This window comes from Myripristis murdjan, chromosome 22, assembly GCF_902150065.1.
Source record: "Myripristis murdjan chromosome 22, fMyrMur1.1, whole genome shotgun sequence".
Taxonomy (NCBI): domain Eukaryota; kingdom Metazoa; phylum Chordata; class Actinopteri; order Holocentriformes; family Holocentridae; genus Myripristis; species Myripristis murdjan.
Genome location: NC_044001.1, coordinates 31,218,813 through 31,234,273, shown reverse-complemented (window position 1 = coordinate 31,234,273; position 15,461 = coordinate 31,218,813). Strand labels below are relative to the sequence as shown.

The window sequence follows — 15,461 nt, the reverse complement described above, 5'->3', positions numbered from 1 at the left end:
ATGGGGACCCCCCCCCCCCCCCTTAAAATCTGTTACCGCAGCCTACCCCCTGTTGTGTGTGCCTTACCAACTGATGCAACAATTCAAGGCAAGGCTGTAGAAAACAAACTGCTCCTGCAATTATGCGTTGGGAATATTCTATAGCACTACTTGCAAGGGTCCTTTATGTGTGGAGTTCGCATGTTCACCCCGTAAAAAACAAATAGGTAGATGCCCCTGGGTGTGAATGTGCTTGTTTGTCTGTCTGCCCTGTGATGGACTGGACCTGTTCAAACTGTTTCCCCTGCCTTCTGGCCACTGAGTGCTGGGATAGGCTCCAAAAAGCCCCGCAAACCTTACAGATAAGTAGTTTGGAAAATGAATGAAAAAATGAATGAACTACTTGAATTTGAAGAGTTCATGTTTTTCTAAGCAGTTTTTTTTCCTTCATGATCAAGACACAGCCCTAGCTGTATATTTTTCAGCACAATGAGATCCAAAATGAATTCTTAGCACAGCAACTGCAAACAAAGTACTTGGTGTGACAGAGTGAAAACAGCAGCAGGGCGTGCTGTGTCAGCAATAAAGAACCTACAAGTGTGAGTGCTGTGAGTGTCACCATGGAGCAGAAGCAGAGCTGACTCTTATCTCCTGTTCTAACACACACACACACACACACACACACACACACACACACACACACACACACGCACACACACACACACACACACACACACACGCACACACACACATCCAGATTCTTGAGAAAGGCTGTACCACCCTGTACCAGACAGAGGAAAAGCAGGAAAGTGAGGGAGAGAGAGGGAGACAGAAATACCACTGAATCTCTTAGGCGGGTACTGGGCCGTACGTCATGAAATACTGACAATGGAATTAACCAATCACTGCAGCGAATACTTTCTGCGTGAACGCTGAGAGGATGGCTTTCAGCCGCAACACATCCGCTGTAGGCTTGGTGGTGGAATGTATGAATCGCCTAGCGCAAAAAACACAAGCGCTCGCAAATACCAGTGATCCATTGGCCATTTGGGTGACTTGTGTGAAGCGTGCAGATTAGCCAAATAAAACGGAATCTATTTTTAACGCAGAATTTGGCATAACAGCTGCACCGGCACCGCACGAGAAAATCACACTGAATCCCCATTTTTGCCAAGATTTGGGCTTTTAAAGGCAGTGGTCTTAAACTTTTGATCAGCTGATGAACAGCCTATTTCAGTTTAATGGTTGTTTGCAATAAATTGCTTACTCAAATTTTTTTTTGTCTCACTCCCATTTCTTCATTTTGCATTTTGAAGCTCTACTTAGAACCTTCTTAAGATCCAACAGTGCAAAATGTAAATTCTTGCAATTTCTCAACTGGTCTTAAGATTTTGATCAGGAGTGTATCTCTAATCCTGGAAAAAAGGCAAAGAACCTACTGACTGCAAAAGTTACTGACCAATATCTCTGATTTCACTTGATACTAAAATACTTTCCAAAATTCTTGCAAACTGCCTCAGTAGAGTCATAGCCTCCCTAATAAATCCGACCAAGTTGGGTTCATTTGTAATAGATTTGCCTCAGACAATATTCGTAGCTTGATTAATATAATGTGGACAGTCAGAAATGATAATACACCCATTGCAGCCATTTCGCTTGATGCCAAAAAGGCATTTGACTGCGTTGAATGGCATTACCTGTTTCTTATGCTAGAGATGTTTGGGTTTGGAGAGACATTTATAAAATGGGTGAAATTATTAGGCTATACAGTGCTCCTCAGGCAGCTGTCCTAACTAATGGGATAATCTCACCATACTTTAAACTTGGTCGTGGGACCCAGCAAGGCTCACCGCTCTCTCCTTTGTTATTCTGTTTGGCAACAGAACCTCTTGCTGCAGCAATTCGCATTGAGGACTCCACACACAAACTTATGCTTTATGCTGATGATATTTTGCTTTTTATTACAGACCCAGGCAAATCCATACCCACCCTACTACAAATTATAAAAAAATTCTCAAATTTCTCCGGTTATCGGGTAAACTGGACAAAGTCGGAGGCCCTCCCCTTGACCTCCTACTGCCCCAAATCATTATTCCACGCTGGCTCATTTCATTGGCCCCACAAGGGAATTACATACTTGGGAATACTCTTCCCTAGACAATTAAGGGACATAGTAAAACATAATTTTGACCCTCTCCTAGAAAAAAATCAAAACAGATATAGAAAGATGGTCCCCGCTCTTTCTTTCGCTTTGCGGTAAGGTTAATATTATAAAGATGAATTGTGCTCCCAAAGTAAACTATCTCCTTTAGTCTCTTCCAGTGAATATTCCTGTATTTTAAACAGTTGTTGTTGTTTAAAATAGCATTTTAAACAATTTGATTTACTCTGTAATAGTTTCTTATGGAACAATAAAAATGCCATCATGTGCCCGAACCCATCCAATCATTTCTCACTTGCAGGGAATTTGGAGGAAAGTGTCTTGTATATTTCAAATTAAACCATACTTAAGTCTGTCTTCTGGTATATGGGTTAACCCCAAACTCCTTATTGGCAAATCCCCAATTATATGGAGGGAATGGTTAAATAGGGGCATTTATACCTTGGGTGACCTCTATGAAGAAGGGGTGTTGAAATTATTCGAAAACCTGGTGGATCAATTTAATTTAGCCAATAATCAATTTTGGAGGTATCTACAACTGAGACACCTTCTTGTTGGTCCTTTTGGCTCTATTAACACTCCTCTTCAAGGTATGAACCTTATTAAGAAGATTTTGCATGTCACAGAGACAGGACACGGGGCATCCCACTTTTATTCTATGCTTATAAACCAACCTGGTTGTAAGTCCATCACAGCTCTTAAATTACTGTGGGAAAGGGACTTGGACACCACCTTTGACAAAAAGAAGTGGGATAGTATCATGGGGATTACTAAACAGGTCTCTAGAGATATTAGAATAAGGTTAATAAAATTTAAAATCCCCCATCACTTCTACTGGTACCGTAGTACGTTATTCAGGCTGGGTTTAAAAGAAAGCCCAGTTTGTTGGAGATGTAGTGGGGAGTGAGGTGACTTAGTCCATGCACTGTGGTCATGCTCAAAGGTACAGACCTTTTGGACCAGAGTCCATAAGTACATTACTGAGATTGCAGGGGTAGACTATGAGTTTTGTCTGGAAGTTTACATACTTGGAAATCTCAAATCCACGGACCAAATTGAAACACCCTTAGCTAATTGGATTCAGACAAGTATTATGATTGGTAAACAGATGATAATGAGAAAGTGGAAAGCTGTTGAAGGTCCGTTATTTCAGGACTGGATTGCAGAACTGGGTAAGGTGGCGGCTTTTGAAAGAATATCTCATAGCCTAGTAAATCAGATGGAGAAGTACAATGATAAATGGGGAAGGTTTCTACAATTCCACTCTTTACAAGGAAACCAGTGAACACACCTCTCTGAGTGTTAGTATGACTGTTCTTGTTGATATCTCTGCAGTGTATACTTTTCTTTGTTGCAGTGTACACTTTATTTTAACATATGTACTACTGTGATTACAGGATGGCGATGGTGCAGTTTTAGGAGTTTTCCGAGAGACTCATAATATCCCGGAGGAAATAGCCAGGCCAGCCAGCACTCCCTGGATTGTTGGCGGAGGATACAAGCGATGTAGGCAGCATCGGGAGAGTAAGCTATAACGGGGGTGCCGGTCAGGCCTGCTAGCCCGGCTAAGGAAACTTCCTCACAGACCTCCGTTACTGAGCCTCTTCCTCACCAATCCCATATCCATCGTGCATAAAATGGACGAGCTGTAACTCAGCATTGCAACCGACAACTACATCAGGGATTGCAGTGTTATGATTATCACCAAGTCCTGGCTACACCCGCTCATCCCCGACTCCGCTGTGCAGTTCGCAGGACACGCCAGCTACTGGCAGCACAGAGACAAGAGCACCAGTAAGAGCAGGGGGGGAGGTCTGTGTATGTACCTGCATAATGACTCGTGTACCAACGGCAGGATAGTGGCTCAGCATTGCTCACCCGATTTGGAAGCCCTGTCGGTTCTCTGCAGATCATTTTACCTGCCACAAGAGCTGCTGTGTACATCCCCCCAGAAGCTACAGTTAGCACCGCTCTGGCTCATTTGCATGTCATTCAACAAACTGCAGCATGACCACCCAGAAGGAGCTCACATTGTAGCTGGGGACTTTAACAAGGCATCTTTAAAAACTGTTCTACCCTGCTTCTATCAGCATGTCAAATGTGCCACCAGAGGGGAAAAAACACTGGACCATGTTTATTCTAACATCAAGCAGGCATACAGAGCTGTTCCCCTCCCACATCTGGGCAAGTCTGACCACATTCAACTGCTTCTGATCTCTGCATACATCCCCCTGAGGAGGAAAACCAGACCTTGCACAAAAACTGTCAAAGTCTGGCCAGAATCTGCCCTTGCTCAGCTGCAGGATTGTTTTCAACACACTGAATGGGACTTATTCTCACAGAATGACTTGGATGGCCACACAGAGACTGTAATAGATTACATCACATATTGCATTAGCAATGTCACAGTCGAAAAGCAAGTGAGAACATTCCCAAATCAGAAACCCTGAAATGAGGTTAAAAGACTGCTGAGGAAACGTAACACTGCCTTCAGATCGGGGGATAAAGAACTGTGCAGCTCTGCTAGAGCCGACCTGAGGAGGAGTATCAGGAAGGTGAAGGAGGCTTACAAGAAGACAGTGGAGGATCACCTGGCAAATGAAGACCCACGCAGAATGTGGCAGGGAATCAACAGCTGACAAACTACAAAGGCAACACTGTCAGCAGCTCCAGCCACACCGACGCCTCACTGGCAGAAGAGTTAGGGTTAGGCTGAGAGACCTGCAACAGATCTGCCACCTGCTCTCCAAGCTTCCACCAGCCACACACTCACCCTGCAGGAACATCAGGTGAGACGTGTGCTGAAGGCAGTCAACCCTCAGAAGGCAACTGGACCTGATGGAGTGCCAGGCAGGGTCCTTAATTCCAGATTTTACCTGATTTTACAGCACATTAAATCCAGCCTCCCAGCCACTTTTGACTCTCATCAATACGCATACAGGTCTAACAGGTCCACTGAGGACGCCACTGTCACGGAAAAACACACTGCCCTGAGTCATCTGGAACACTGCAGCACCTAGCCTACGTGAGGATGCTTTTTGTGGACTTCAGCTCCACATTTAACACCATCATCCCGGACATCCTAACAGACAAGCTGCTTCACCTAGGCCTCTCCATCTGCACATGGATCAAAGACTTCCTCACCAACCGTTCACAGGTAGTCAGACTGGGACCCCACCTCTCCTCCACCATCAGGCTCAGCACCGGCGCACCACAAGGGTGCGTTCTCAGCCCTCTACTCTACTCCCTCTACACCTACGACTGCACTCCAGCTCACCCATCCAACACCATCATTAAGTTTGCCGATGACACAACAGTCATCGGTCTCATTACAGAGGGTGATGAAGAGCACTACAGTGAGGAGATTGAGGGACTGACAGCGTGGTGTCAAAATAACAACCTGGAACTGAACACCACAAAAACCAAGGAGCTGATCATTTACTTCAGGAAGAAGCAGCAGACGGAACCTCTGCCACTTCTGATCAATGGGACCTGTGTGAAAAGAGTCAACACCTTCAAATTCCTGGGCGTCCACATCTCTGATGAACTCACATGGACTTTTAACACCACTGCCATCATCAAGAAAACTCAGCAGTGTCTCCACTTCCTGAGGCTGCTGAAGAGGAACAACCTGGAGCAGAAGCTGCTGGTGACTTTCTATAGCTCTGCTATAGAAAGTATTTTAACATATTGCATCACGGCATGGTATGCAAACTGCAGAGCAAACAAAATAATCAAGGACTTCTCACACCCAGGACATGAACTTTTTCACCTACTCCCCTTAGGAAGGAGATACAGACAGATCAAAACCCGCACATCCAGACTCAGAGACAGTTTCTTTTCCACAGCCATCAGAACACGTAACATTCACACATGAACAGCCACTCCCATCATCATATGCACTTTATACTGCCAATTTGCACTTTATACTGCTGCACCTTTTAACTGTTGCGGTTGTTGTTGTTGTTGTGTTGTTTTGTATACTGTGTTTTTAACTATTTATTATTATTATTATTATACATTGTGCTGAAGTAGCAATCCCTATTTTCATTGTAACTTGTTGTGCAATGACAAATAATAAAACTCATTCAACTCATTCGATGATGGTGTGTAAAATATCTCCACAACCTGGTTTTCATAATGGCATTAATTAAGGTTCTGTTTCATTTAAGTGTAGCAGAGCCTTTCCAGTGACCCAGCATGAACAACACCAGCATCATGGCTCTGTCACACCTGAATTAATATTTTTGTGACATGTAAGCTTGAGCCAATATGCAATGATATCAGATGTCAATGTATTTGCTATATTTGAGAAATGGCGTTTTATTCTCAATTTGCTGATCTCACATTTTTATAAAAGAGCAAAACAGAAATACGACAAAAGTTTTTTATTTTATTTTTATTATTATTTCAGTGTTACGTTAAGGGGAGGAGAGTCAGTAAAAGCTGGCGTTATGCTAGTAATAGCAGTGACTTGACAAATCCCAACTGTTCAAATACCGCAGTATAGTCACAATGGGATTATTGTAGCCATTTAATTAGCTTGTTCTCTTTCAGAATTTTCAGTAGAATGGTGTTTGACTAATATGGCTCTTTTAAGGTCAGTACTGATAGTGATATTTCTGGATTGAAGCAGCCAGTTACCATATTTTGTAATCAGTATTTCAGCATTCACATTTTGAATTCCAGTATTCTTTATGTGCGTCTTAATATTTTTCTTATCAGCATGAAAAATTCCTCTCAAACAGCATGTAGCTCTGGTCAGGGAGGAACCTCCATCACACCAGAGGTGACTGACCGGCCTGCATCTCAACTTTTAATAAAAACAGCTTGATATATCAGTGTGACCCTAATTTGGTGTCATAATGCAGTTGAAAACAGCCTAACCATGGGTCCCCACAGGTAAGGGAGTGAGAACGAGAGAGCAAAAAAGAGAAAGAGACAGAAAGGGCAAGAGAGAGAAAGAGAGAGAGAGAAAGAGAGCATTCCAGAGAACAGAGGACTTCTGTACTCTGCTGGCCTGTGGCCCAATGTGCCCGTCCTCACCTCTCTGCTTCACTGCTTCACTGTGTGTGTGTCCATAAAAGTCAGCCTTGACCCTGTCACCATGGTGACGCGACCTCATACCTGATAGCGTGGCCAAACAAAGGTCTTTCTGAGTGTCAGTGCATCAAATTTCCATACTTGTCATATGCATACTGTATGGTTCTCCTATCAGATTCACACATATTGCCCTGTCCACACTACAGATTTTTACACCAGTGGAATACGATGCAGGAAAACCTTGGGCCTGATTGTTGCTCTTGTGAACAACAAAGGATATCTAGTTGGGATTCCCTGTTTTTACTTTGTGAGGAGAAGGGACTGATACAAGCTAGCTGGCATCACGGTCCAAACCTATAAGCAACAGTAAGAAATATGCCAATTGCACTGACAGTTGCAAAACCACACCTTCTTTTGCTTATTATCTATGCAGACACAACCCATGAGCTATGATATGCAAATAGCACACAACAACAAAAAAAACGTATGAAATTCAAATAAATCTTCAAGAACATGCACATTCCATGCCAATACTTTTTATATGGACAAAATCTTGTTTGAATAAAAAAGCCACCGGCCGCCATCAGGCGGACCGGCCGCGGCACCGGTCGGCATCAGGCGGGCCAGCCGCGGCACCAGTCAGCATCAGGCGGGCCGTCCGTGGTGCCGCGCCCACCCGGTCAGGTCTGCCGGATCTGACAGGTGAGCGGCGCACACATACTGCCATATATACCTTTTATTATAAATCAACTTTTGTTCATACGTGGCTGCAGCAGCACAACGGACAATGACACAGACAACATGGTTGATATGACGGCGCAATGCGGCCATTCGCCGGTAATCACGGCATCAGGCGAGCCTACGTACTGGTTTAAATATGCAAGTATAATAAGTATTTGCTTAGACCCCCAATATTAGACAAGGGTGTTTTTTCAGGGCATTTTCAATGGAGAAAATATCGTCTTATATATACAGTAATAGAAAACTGCTTTGCAGCACTGATTTTTTTTTTTTTTTTTTTTTTTTTGCGCTCGTGCCGCCCCCCACGTGACATGAAAAAATGCCCGGCTGCCCGCTTCGCCCGTGCCTAAAACCGCTACTGGATATGACCTAAATCTCAATCTCAAATCCTGATATATGTCATTTCATATTCCAATAATAATACTACAGATCACGATATAGCACATTTTCAGTAAATTACATGAATAAATAATTTATATAAAATGACGACATGAGGAGACCTGTTGTTATTACATTTTGAATTATATAAATGACAAAGGTGCTTAATCATATTTTATTATTTTTCTCCTTTTATTTGGAACTTTTGTGCAATTTTATGTATGCAAAATAGAAGTGTAATGATGGAAGGAGTCGGTGATCTGTACATGCTTCTTTATGCTGACACAATTTTTTCCCAGGCAATAATAGTGCCGTGAATTCACCATATGGAGGGACACTACTTCACTCAGTTACCTAGGTTATTTACTTTTCTGTAAAAACTCCACCACAGCCACAGCAGGTGTGTGTGTGGCCCCTGAAGAGGCTGCTGCCAAGGCTTCCTGCACCTCTCCAGAACTGCACCTGCATGTAGTGCAACACAAGGCCGCATAGGTCTGCTAGACTTTTTTTGCATGAATACACGCCAGACAGACGCTTGAGATCATCAGATAAAGGTCTCCTCACCATACCTACAACTGAATCAGCTCATGGTGCCTTCAGCCATTATGGTCCTACTCTTTGGAATTCTTAACCACAGGAACTTAGGTCTGTTACAACAGTGTCTTCCTTTAAAAGCAGACTAAAAACATATCTTTTTCGTAAACTTTTAGTTAGGTTAATGGGTAAAACCCTTTCAGAAACAGTATTATTATTGTTATTTCTTTTAACAATGCTAATAATAATACTTTTTACCTTACTCTCTTATTGTAATACCTTCTAACCTTCTAATTTTTTATGCTGTCTTATATGTCTCTTATTTTTATGTTTTTATTAGTGCTGCCAAGAGATTTAAAAAATTGATAGATTAATTAATTATGATCTGTAAGATTAATTGTAAGATTAATTGATCAAATTAATCTTTTTTTAATCTCACCTAAAAATTGCTGAGAAAAGCCCTCAGCTTGCGGTATTTTCATTTAAATTCATTACATTACTGTGGCAGATCAAAAGATTGATATATAACAAAAAAGTGGCTTTATAAAGTCATTTATAATTTTCAACAGACTTGAACAGATGCAGTCCGAGCCATTTACATTCCACTGTATTTGAGATGAGTCCCAAGTGCTGCCTGCAACCTTCAGCTTCGACCACCAGGGGGCAAAATATTGCTGTGTTCTTTTGTCAGTCTCCAAATAATTAGGGCTGTTGTTGAACAGTGAACTTGTTTTCCTGAGAATGCTTCAGATTATCAAAATAAAATAAAACATCAGGTCCATATAAAGTGCTGTAAGCCAACACATCAAAAACAGTAAGAACACCTTTCTAAGCAATACAACTGTTCTCCTTGAGTGTAGTTTGGCGAAGAGCTTTGCTATGGATAGCTAAATTGCTAACATCTTTGCCGCTAACGTTAGCTGTGGCTGCACTTGCGACTAGGTGCTTTGCATTGATGTGGTAGGCTAAACTTGCACTGCTTCGGTGGTAAGCAAACTTCTTACAAAGAAGGGATATCACTCTATGTTTATCAATGGTGCCGTCAGGGCGTTTTTGATATATAAATTTCCCATTCATTGGACCGACAACTTTATTAAGTATTAAGATTAACTTGATTAAAAAACATAACGCACTAAATATGACTGTAATTAATTAATCTCAATTAACGCAATAATTTGACACCATTGGTTTTTATATATGTAACATGTTCTTATTTTATGTTTTATCTTATTTGTTTTATATATGTAATGTTAATGTAATATTATATATTTTTGTCATGTATGATCTTTACCTGCTTTTAAGCACAATGAGTTTATGCCTGCTGTATGAAATGTGCTATATAAATAAATTTGACTTTGACCTCTGTGTTTTGTGCTGGTTGATGAAGACATCATGATGCCAGTCTTCATGTCTCATCAACCGGCTGGAACTGAGGAGGTTTGTGTATCAGCCAGCTCCTCCCCAAATTCTACAGACTGGAGGAGTCACTAAATTCACAGTGAAAAATAAATCAAAACATTGCTTTGGAATGAAAGTTTTGTTTCAGCAGATGCAGCCATGAGTTCTACTGTTTTCAGCTAAGCTTCATGAGCGTAGGTTTAATAAAATGCCGCTGCTGTCCAGAATTTTAATCACTAGTGAAGTGTGACACTCAGAACAAACACTTGCACCATGTCGACCACAGAGTAGCTACCACTATGCTTCCACACAAGACTTATATTACATTTACGTTGCCTACACTCATGCGTGGAATGCAGATGAACACTAAGCATTGTCCAAATTACTGTACATAAACTAGCGTAATAAATTTCCAGAGAGTTGATTTGTGACACAATAAAATAAACGATAGAACAAAACATCGAACAACTGACGTTCTTGTACTGTCACACAATATTTATTGTATATATTGCACAGCCCTATATACAATGTTGCTTTCTTCTTTTGAGAATCCATCTTTCCAACAAAACATGCCATCACAGCACCAGTGTACTAGACAGATTTAACATGTGGCAAGCGCAAGTTTCATGGTAATGTTTTATGCCTTATTTTGTAATGTCTGCGGGTATCACGGAGCCAGAAGTAAAAACAGGGTTTTTCCTGCATATAAAATTACGAGGCGGCTGCCTCAGCCTAATTTCGTGCCGCCCCCGGCTCTCAAAACTCTGACGTCGGGAAAATTGTTATTTTCTGACAAGCGCCGTGGTAGATGGATGTCATTTTAACTGCAGTTGCAGCATTGTGCCGATGTGGTGGCGCTGTATCAACAAGAGTGCACTGGAAGTCGCTGCCAAAACTGCCAAAGAGGAAGAACAGAGCCGAGAAATTCCCCTCCTAGAGGATTTTGTTTTGTGTTTCGGTTTCTTCGCTAGTGTGTGTGTTAATCGGCATCCTGGTAGTGGAAGTGAAAATGCAGCTTAGTTTGACTGCTATATGATGATATACGACGAGCTCACACACGCTGCCGATGTGTGCGGTGTGTGTTTGCGTGAGTATTTGCCCGCTCACGTGTGAATTAAAGGATCTTGTCAAACCAACAGACCTCTCTCGAATTTCCACTTTCCCAGCCATCCTCTTAGCTAGCTGTTTGTTTTTAAAACACAGTTCAGTAAGTTAAAAAAAAAAACTGCCAGTGGAACTTGAAACAAGTGAAAGTGGTCTAAAAACAAGTTACTTTTTAGGCGACTGTCTTATTTTACCGGGATTTCTAGGCTACAGCAGCGCACTGACATAGTTTGTGTAACAAAGTGAAGAGTTCCCACTCTGTTTATTTTCACTGGCTAACAGCAGCACACTGGCCTAGCTTGTCTATTCAGAGAAGAGGTATCACTTCGGATTATTTTTCAATCTATGTTATCACATGCATACTACTGCTCATTCATTGGTAGCTGAATTGTTAGGTCTGTTTGATAAGTAATTTACATTTTTAAAATAATAATAATTTAACATATTGTTAACATAAACATACACTAACACTAAATACCGAGTGTTTGAGCAACATATCTCCTCTGTGCTACAAAAGGTCTGTGGTAAAAAGTAACTCCCCCCCCTCCATGATCAGGATAGTACCACCTCTGCCTCAATTTGAGCCAGGAAAAACCCTGAAAAAAAAACCCTGAAAAACAAAAACCACTGAGGGTTTTGAGACATTCTGAAGCAAACTTGAACTTTGGTACAGTGTTGGCTGTATAGTCACTTGGATGTTATATGGATCCTGTCCACATGGTAGTGAAATATCGTCATCAGTTGCTCCATGCTCCCCTGGGCTGCTACTCTGCTAAAAGTGTTGTTTTGGGAGCTGTTGGGAGCACAGAGTAAGTAATCAGGATATTTCAGCACTATGTTGACACATCAAATGACCCGGTAACTATACACGCCAACACTCTGACAAAGTTTAATTCTGCATTAAGGCTACCCAAAAATCAGTTCAAGACTAATTTAACAACGATAACAAAATCCCCACAGCTAGAAGCTGTTTACATCTATGCTGTCTGTTATGCCAGAAACAATCACAATCACAGCGTTGGTGTTGAGGTGCTGATGCATGTAGTCTAGCTGTGGAGATGTGCAATTACTTGGGACATCAGGCCCGTTTCCACCGCCGGAACTTCGGGGTAATTTTACGGGGCCGGGGCCGTTGTCACGTATCTCCACCGCCGGAACTACCCCGAAGGAGAGAGTTCCTGAACTTTTACAGGGGCTAAAAAAAGGCCCTGCCTCGGGGTAGGGACTCTGAGCGGCCCCGAAAAAACTCCTGGGTGGGGCTTGGGGTTTACTTGGTGCTGATTGGATTTACTCACGCCGCGATGTGGTGTCAACAGAAAGCAACAAAATAGCCGGATGCTAGCGTTAGCTTCAGCTAACGTTAGGCGTCCCTAGAAACACGGCCAACACTACCAAGCTAACGCTAACATGCCAGCTAATGTTAGCTAACGCTAACAACACACTTTTTAGCCGGCATTTTTAGGGACGCTAACGTTAGCTTTAGGGAACGTTACCTAACACTAACAACAGGCTTTTTAGCCGGCATTTTAGGGACGCTAATGTTAGCTTTAGCGGACGTTAGCTAACTCTAACAACACGCTTTTTTAACAATACGCATTTTGATGCCCCGGTCATGGTCGCGCAACCGCAAGAGGACGTTCCTGCAGTAACTCCTGCCCCCCAAATACTACTGTTACAATTGGCCTTATAGTTCAATGTTTCTTGCATTATCCAATGTATTACATAGTTCAGGACAGCTTGACTGCTAAGCAGAGGACAGACAAAGCAAAAGCCAGATGTACTTTCTCTATGTTGTTGTTTAGGTCTGTTGCATTAGATACACGCCCAGTCAACATTCACACACATAGCATCACACATTCCGGGAACAAGGCATGGACAGTGGTTGGCCTGTTCATGTCTGGGTAACTGGCCAATTATACTCGGTTGCGTGTAAGTCCAACCTATGTACGGGGCAGGCCCAGCCCAAGAACATAAATGTGTATCATTTCCTGATATCGGGGCTCATTCTGATAGAGATCCAGCGAGAGCTCTGTCACTTTGAGACCAGCGCTGTCTTGCTTTATATGTGACCAAATAAATATTAAATCTGAGAGCTGAAGATTGACTCCGGTCTGTCCTTGGGCATTCAACAAAAGAATCGGGAGCTAACACTACCAGGAACCTTTTGGTAGAAATGGGCCTATGGTTCACTGCAGTGCTCCAATGCAACTGCAACAGCCCTAACATCCAGTCATGTAACAGCTTCATCTGATCTACCATAGAACAGTTTCTAACACATACCTCAATAATAACTGACTTACCAAACATACATCCACTCCTGTTATGTCAACCCATCCTTTTCACAAGCTATAATGTTTAAGTAATACAGGCTAGTGTTGGTTGATCACATTAGGGTCAATAAAACCAGGCTACTGTCATTATATTGCATCCTAATGAGTGCCTACAGTGTATTTTTATTATACAGGGACTGAGTTTTCAATGAGGCAGTAACTGCAAGTGGACCTACATCCATACATGTCTGTAGGTGTGTGTGGGTGGGTTGGTGGTTCAGTGCCTTCCTAAACAGCACCTCAACAGTGATTGTTTCAGGAAGAAAAGACTGTAAAGGCCGGATTATGCTTCCGCGTATGGGGGTTGTGTGAAGCACGCATTTCCTACGCAGCGTGTGTGTCCAACATACCTCTGCGAAACACACTGAGCAATTCTCCGCCCACCAACGTAGACCCGTGTGACGTATAGTCGCTGCTCTTCCTGTTGTTGTTCCAGGACAAGTCGTATAGGTGCAGGTACTTGCGCACCTCCTCGGCCAGGCGTTCTTCCGTGAGATCCAGCACTCCAAAGTTTTCAAACACAACCGACGAGTCGAGACACAACAGTTGTTTTAAAAATGGCGCTGCTGGCCGGCACAACAACAGGATGTGATGCCGGTTGCAACAAAATGCCAGAAATGATGTACTTCGGCGGACCAATCACAGCTCTTGTGGGGCTGCGTAGGGTCCGCGTAGTTACAATTTTTGGGAGGTGCGCGGCAAGGCTCTGCGGCGGTCACACAACTCCCGTAAGCTTCGCACAACCCCCGTATGCTCTTCTTATGCAGAAGCATAATTCAGCCTTAAGCCCTACACACCTACCTACACACTCTCTCTCTGTTTCTCTCTGTCTGTCTCTCTGTCTGTCACACACACACACACACACACACACACACACACACACACACACACACACAGAAAAACTTTGGCCAAATTAACGTCCAAACCCCTGGGAAAACAATGACAATGTAACAGTGTGTTATCAGAGTGTTATCATCAAAGTCACAGCTGAGGGCCTCCAACACAGAGCTGTGACACTGGGAAGGTCAGATTGTTCACTGACATTAGGAGTGGCAGTGCTGTTTAAGATGGTTTAAGTGGTTTTGTGGCTAACAGTAATTAAGTGGCATGCTGGCCTGTGTCCTCCACTCATTTCTCTCCTACCTTTCTCCCAGACAGTACTGTAACACCTGAACAACCCCTGAGAAAAACATAGGGATCAGGGACCACCTCTAAGTGGGCTTGGGGCTGCCTAACTGGAGTTTAAAAAAGTCAAAGAAATTATCAGGCATCCCAGGAACACTTTCTTTCATTAGTGGTCTGATATTAAAACATTTAACTGATGACGGTTTGCTGTCTAAACGTCTGAAACCTTGCTAGTCTGTAAAGGATCTGGAACCAAACACAAATATCTATCAATCAGCCACAGAAAGTAAGTCCTGATAAGTTGCCTGAGATACTCCAGTTCTTATGTTGACACAGGCCCAATACATACAGTTCTCTTTCACAGAGAAAAAGAAAGGTCTAACTCCTTTCAAAAAATGTGGCAGTGTAAAGCTGCCTTGCTTATCAGTGAAAGTACACACACCAGGTAGAACATAAGACTATATCTGACTCGCAGGGGGGCAGTTCTCGATTCGGCATTTATATATTCCAACAAGTACCATGTATTATAATAAAATTACCATTTTAAATGCAATCTTTGCCCGAGTCGAGAGTCCCCTACAGTATGGTACTGGGAAATCGCTAGGTAACACCTCAATAACCGGTTACAACAATCAAATCTGTTTCTTAATTTGCATGCTAGGTTTTAT

At 42.6% G+C, this 15,461-nt stretch overlaps 1 protein-coding gene across 2 annotated transcripts in view; it reads right to left on the bottom strand.

Annotated features, from left to right (window-relative positions):
- The window catches only part of pals1a (protein associated with LIN7 1, MAGUK p55 family member a), a 49,965-nt gene that overhangs the window by 33,782 nt on the left and 722 nt on the right, over positions 1–15,461 (bottom strand). The window lies entirely within an intron of this gene.